Source organism: Zootoca vivipara, chromosome 12, assembly GCF_963506605.1.
Source record: "Zootoca vivipara chromosome 12, rZooViv1.1, whole genome shotgun sequence".
NCBI classification, from domain to species: domain Eukaryota; kingdom Metazoa; phylum Chordata; class Lepidosauria; order Squamata; family Lacertidae; genus Zootoca; species Zootoca vivipara.
Window position 1 is genome coordinate 46,865,700 of NC_083287.1, and position 6,000 is coordinate 46,871,699.

Sequence of the window (6,000 nt, forward strand, 5' to 3'; positions counted from 1 at the left end):
CCTGCATCTTCCTCATAAGGGTACTAATATAGTATGTGGCAGAGCAAAATGCAAGGTGTATTTTTGCTGTTTTGCTTAAATATGTCTTGCTTAATTTATAAAGATGCCATCCTTGAAGAAAGGGTGTTAAACATGAAGTGGTACGTGACAGGGGGGGTGGAGGAGCAGAAATTGTAATGGAAGTAGACATCAGAAAGGTGAAGAAGCCTTAATCTGGGATTCAACTCATAAGGTTTTTCTTATGAAGATTTAGTTCTGCTTTTGGGGGAGGGGAGGGGGGAAGCAGGATATAGGTTTTAAAAATTCATAATAAATAATGACTCTATTGAGTTTTTGATCATGTGGTCTTCTGGCTATTCCAATTTATAAGTTACTTTGAATTAACTTAATTTTTTTAAAAAACTAGCAAACTGCCAACAATCCAAATCCTACGGCAAACACTCTGCTAAAGAGGGGTGGTAAAAGTGATTCTGTTGCACAAGAGGGCTTGTAATACAATATAAGAAGTTATAATCCTGCTCCACAATTTCCAGGTTTCAAAAATAAATAAATAATTCTAGGCCTCAATATGAAAAGCAATTAAAGCTCCACTTAAAAGGTACCGGTAGTACTTACACTATGTTAATCCAGGTCTTTACCAGAGTCATAAATGTTTTTGAGAGTCTAGTGTATTTTGAACTCAGCTACTGGAATGAGTACAGTTAAGATGGCCACAACTCTGTTTCTGTCTGAATGAGTACTGTATATTCCTGCGTATAAGACTAGTTTTTAACCCAAGACAATCTTCTCAAAAATTGGGGGTCGTCTTATACGCCGGGTCGTATTTCTTATACGGCGAGTATATCCCAAACTCTGGAACTGTTGAGGGTCGTCTTATATGCCCAGTCGTCTTATACGGTATATAACTTTACTGGGTAAACTGAAATATAAATATAAATAGTCCTTTGGCAAACAGTGTTTCTACAGATTGTGTGTTGAGACAATAGTTGCTGGGCAACAGGATACTTGCTTTTGGTCTCATCGCTGCCTCCTGTGCATTTTTCCTCATCACAAGGGAAGCTCTCCCTGAACAGCCTTTCCACATGCTGCATCTTATAAGGCTGATGCTTAAATCCTTTGATAAAGGTGAGATTGGCACTCTATTGGGAATTTTTGAAAACCTTAATACTCCTACCGGTATGTCCTGCTGATGCTCCATCCAACCTTTTTCTAATCTTGACCTTTGAGCTTCTAATTATCTCCTGAATGATTCTTGTCCTAAATACTTCCTTAAGGCTTCAAATGATCCTATTACAAGACCAACTTCTCTCTTCTTGTTACAGGCAGGTGGCCGTGTTGGTCTGCCGTAGTCGAAACAAAATTTAAAAATTCCTTCCAGTACGGTAGCACCTTAGAGACCAACTAAGTTTGTTATTGGTATGAGCTTTCGTGTGCATGTGGTATCTGAAGAAGTGTACATGCACATGAAAGCTCATACCAATAACAAACTTAGTTGGTCTCTTAGGTGCTACTGGAAGAATTTTTTTTCCTCTCTTCTAGTTCAGTCTGGTTTGGCTAGCAGGTATAGTGATGTCTGCTTAACCATATGCTTTGCAAATAAATGGTTCAGTAATTTCCATTTAAAAAGGACCAAAGAAGCAATATTTGAAAAGGCATAGGACAACCACTGTGAGAACAGTGATATTGAAATAGATGGTTATGGACCAATGGCCTGATTTTGCACAAAACAGCTTCTTAAGTTCACTCCGAGGACCAAATTATTCAGAAATATAGACTAAAGGGTGAGTAAAAGCCTTCAGCTAGAGCAAGCTTTGTCTTAGTGAAGAAAAAAATAGAAATACTGTACAGAAAAAAAATGCAAACTAATGTAGCATTTTGACACAGTGGCCGGAGTGGGCTACTTCAGAGTAACGACTCTACACAGCTCTGCATTTTATCTTTTTATTGGTGCTACGTATTTACAGTGCTGAAGGCAGTGCTATTTACAGAGACACATCTTATCCGCTAGAGTCAGAACCTCCGAATGGCGTTTGGCGCGTTTTCCTCCAACATAACAACTTGGGGAGACCCATCCTCTTCCCCCTACGTTTTCTGCGCAATTCCGGAGTTGGGGGGACAGGTCTGCCCCCCTTGCTTCCCCCTTCCTGTCTCACCTGGGGCGCTGGCTCCGCTACCCTGTCTGAGCCTCGGATCCCACTTCCTGCTTCCCCACTTGAGAAGGAGCTCTCCCTGCTTTCCCCTGCGCTCGGGGATGGGCTGGAACTCAGGAGGGGAGGGACTTCGCGATATCCCCTGTCCCTCACACATTTGGCTTTTAATTAATCCTAAAACAATTACTAAAGTACAGCCATCATAATCTGCCAATGGAAATTCAACCATGGTACAGTATATACATTTAACCATCATTTTTAAATTCTAAAATTTAGCTTTAAGATAATATTACTGTGGAAGACAAATGAACTCTGGGACAAATATAGTGTCTGGCGTCCTCCTACTTAGACCTTTAAGACAAAATGAATAATTACACAGTGAAAGGGGGGAAATGAATTTCCATTTTTAAATCTAATGTGTTATTAACATTAATTAAATCTAATGTGTTATTAACATTAATTAAATTTGTATTTAATGAGTAATAAAATGTATGTTTTGTAAAGAATAAATAGAATTGTAGAGTTGGACTGTATCATCACTTTACTATCCTTTCCCTAGCTACTTAATCTCCTTCATTATGAGTCTGGAAATTTCTAGGGAAACAGGTAAAATCCCAGATGCCCAAAAGATCAACAGAGGCACCACATACTGGTAAATGGCCTCCAGTCTAGTCTTGCTGTTAAGTCACCCACTTAAAGCAAGTAACACATCTTTCAGTAATTTATTATCTCCTGCTCATCAAATAAGGCTTACTTAGGGCAGCTTACACAAGGCTGAACAAAACCAACAATTTAATATGTGAACTTTGGGTATTTTGTTAACCCACTCCTGACAAAAAGCTGGGCCAAATATGAAATATTGGACCCAGAACAAGTTTTACAAAATCCAAAGTAGCCAGTTTTTGTATATATCATCTCTACACAACCTCCAAAGTTTCATCTGAATCAAGTAACCAACCAAGGGATTGTTTGCTTTACTGTCCTGTAAAAGTTACCCTACTACTTTTTATTTTATTTTAGAAATGATACTTTATCTAAAATTTGTCAAGCAAGTACAGTATTATTAGTTATGCTTTAACAGATATACAAAGTATTCATCTACTTTTAAATCATAAGATTCCAACTTTCAAAAGTCCCCCCAAAGCAATTTAACAGCTTCCAATTAAAGACAATTCTTTCTACATCTTCTAGACTGCAATCCCAATCATATTCAACAGGAGTCGCATCTAAGTAAACATGCAAAGCACTATTAGCCTATTCCTAATAGTTTTCAAATGGCAGTTTCTGACCTAAGCCTCAGCTCAGTTTGTTCTCTGAGGAATTTCGAAAGAGACAAAGGATTCAATTTCATACCGGTATTTTTAAATAGTAACTAACAACATTTGTACAGAGCCGTTAAAAACAATCCAAAAAAAGCAGGAAGGCTTCTTTAAGTTGCAAAGCATTGTGTAAAACCAAAAAGAATTTAAAAAAAGAAACAAAACAGGCAATTGCCACAGAAAAGAAATCGCTCACAGCAATACCATTCCAGAGAACAAGCCATGTTAGCCTACTACAGCAAAAATGAAAACAAAACAAATTTTTAAAGCGTTACGGTGCCTTCACTTATACAATAAGCTTTCGTGGACCGCAGATGAAATAGGTTGCATGTAGCCGAAGAAAAGCTTATAGCCGCCTCTTTGCATGTACAACAAATATGATCTATTTTGAATTTTTAAGCGTTTATTTTGGACGAAAAAAACATTTTTAAAAGTTGGGCCTCCGCTAAGCTCGAAGCCCTCGAACGACTGAAATCGCTCCCCTCTGCTCCGAAACCCAGACAAGACGCGCCAAGCGTTCCTATGGGGCGCCCACAGTCCACGATGCTCCCCCTTTTTGTGCTTTGTTTTGATTCGTTTCACGGAAGGCGCTACGGGGGCCACCCACTTCCACCAAACCCCCATGGAGTCCACGGCAGCTTCCCGGGGGTGGCAACCCCAGGACGGGGGATGGGAGCAGATCGGTGGGGGTGGGGCTGGGGAAGAGGAGACCAGACAGACAAAGAAGAAAGAGGCGCCTAGGCCATTGCGACCTTTGAGGGCCAATGAGGCACAAATGCCTAGAGAATCTAGGCGTGTGTTGGGGGGGGGGGAGAATCGTTAGCAAAGGCGAAGCCGAGCACGAGCCGCGAGATAACCATCCTTCTCCCTCCCCCCACTCCCTGCAGCGGGCCTCATCCAATCACGAGAGAGCGCGAGGCGTAGGAGGGTATGAGAGGAGGGGGAAGTCCGCGCGCCCCTGGCGCCAACCCCCCCCCTCATAACAACCCCCCTTCCTTTCCCCTCCCCGCCACCTTCCTTCCCTAACGGGTCCCCGCAACGGCTCCCCGCGCCCTCAGCACTCCCTCACCTGCGAGCTCTTCTCCTTCAAGGCCGGCGACTGTAGCGCTCAGCTCCCGCCTCTCCCTCCCCGCGTCCCTTCCCGCTCTCTGATAAAGCAGTGGCAGCCGTGACGGTGAAGACGATGCCTCTCCTCCTCTCAGGGCCGCAAACAGGAAATGCGTCACACGCTGAAAGCGTCCGAAGAGCCGTTGGTGGTTTTTTTTCCTTCGTTTTGTTTCCTTCCTCCCTCCCCTGACCAGCGCGCCTCCGTAGATGTAGGAAATGAAAGAGTGACACGTTAGCTGAACTTCCAAGGTTTCGAAAGGTTCTCGATTTCCTCCTCCCCATTCTTTCATCCTAGCTCAACTCGCCTGGCGGAAATAATTTTGATATAATGTCTGATTGGGGAGCAGCGTACCCCCCCCCAACAAAGGCAACCAGGAAGTTACCAGTGTTTTAATCTCTCATTTAATTTCATGTAAATATTTCATGTAAAATGTGAATATGTTTTAATCCTCCCCTGGCCTATGACATTTCATTATTTTCAGAGATGATAATAATAATTATTATTATTTATTTATACCCCGCCTATCTGGCGGGGATAACAAAATAATAATAGAATAATGGAATTGTAGACTTCGATGGGATCCCGAGGGTCATCTAGTTCAACCCCTGGTAATCCAGGAATCTCAACTCAATTATACATATGGAATAAATGATGATAATAAACAACAATGATGATAGTTACCGGTATAATACCTGCTTGCAAAAGGTTCGAAGTATCGCTGGACGGTTGTTGTAAGCCACTCTGCTCAACCTTTAAAAAAAATTAAATTGTGCACACCAAAATAAAAACGGCTTTAATAATTATAATTATAATTATATTTGCTGCCGTCTTTCCGGGTGAATACGTTGTCGCTCAGTCACGATTATGGTCGAATCTTGGAATTTCCTCATTCATTTCTATTAACGCAGCTCTTGATTTACCGTAATGTGGACCCGGAAATTCCCGATCTGTGAGATTTGGTCGTTCTCTATCATTTCTTTTCTCTGTGACCGTAAACCTGGAGAGAAAGGGAAGGAAGAGAACGCGAGAGGAGGAAGTCTCAGCTCTCACTTCCGCCGGGGTTTAGTACTTTCCGGAAGTTTCTAGAATAACTCCTCCTGCTTTTTGGCGTCTCCACCCCGCCCCCTGTTCCACTGCCGCAGATGGGAGGGGGGATATTTCGGCCGCGGGCGGGCGCTCCCTGGCGGCTATGAGGAGGCGCTGCGCTATTAAGAGGACAGCAGTTGGGAGCGGGAGCAACGTCTCTAGCCTTCCTCAACCTTGGGACCCCCAGGTGTTGTAGGACTGCAACTCTCACATCATCCCTGACCACTGGTCCGGATAGCTAGGGTGGGATGATGGGAGTTGTAGGCCAACCTCTGGGGACCAAAGCTTGAGAAACCCTGGTCTGGACAAAGCCCAGGTAACATTTAGGGCAGGCATT

General features: G+C 42.8%; 1 protein-coding gene across 1 annotated transcript in view; it reads right to left on the minus strand.

Moving 5' to 3' along the window:
• The window catches only part of DNAJB6 (DnaJ heat shock protein family (Hsp40) member B6), a 73,082-nt gene extending 68,388 nt beyond the window's left edge, over positions 1–4,694 (minus strand). The window contains exon 1 of the mRNA XM_060280911.1: positions 4,539–4,694. The gene's annotated coding sequence lies outside the window, so the exon portion shown is untranslated. The remainder of the gene's footprint in view (positions 1–4,538) is intronic.
• Between the last annotated feature and the right edge of the window lie 1,306 nt (positions 4,695–6,000).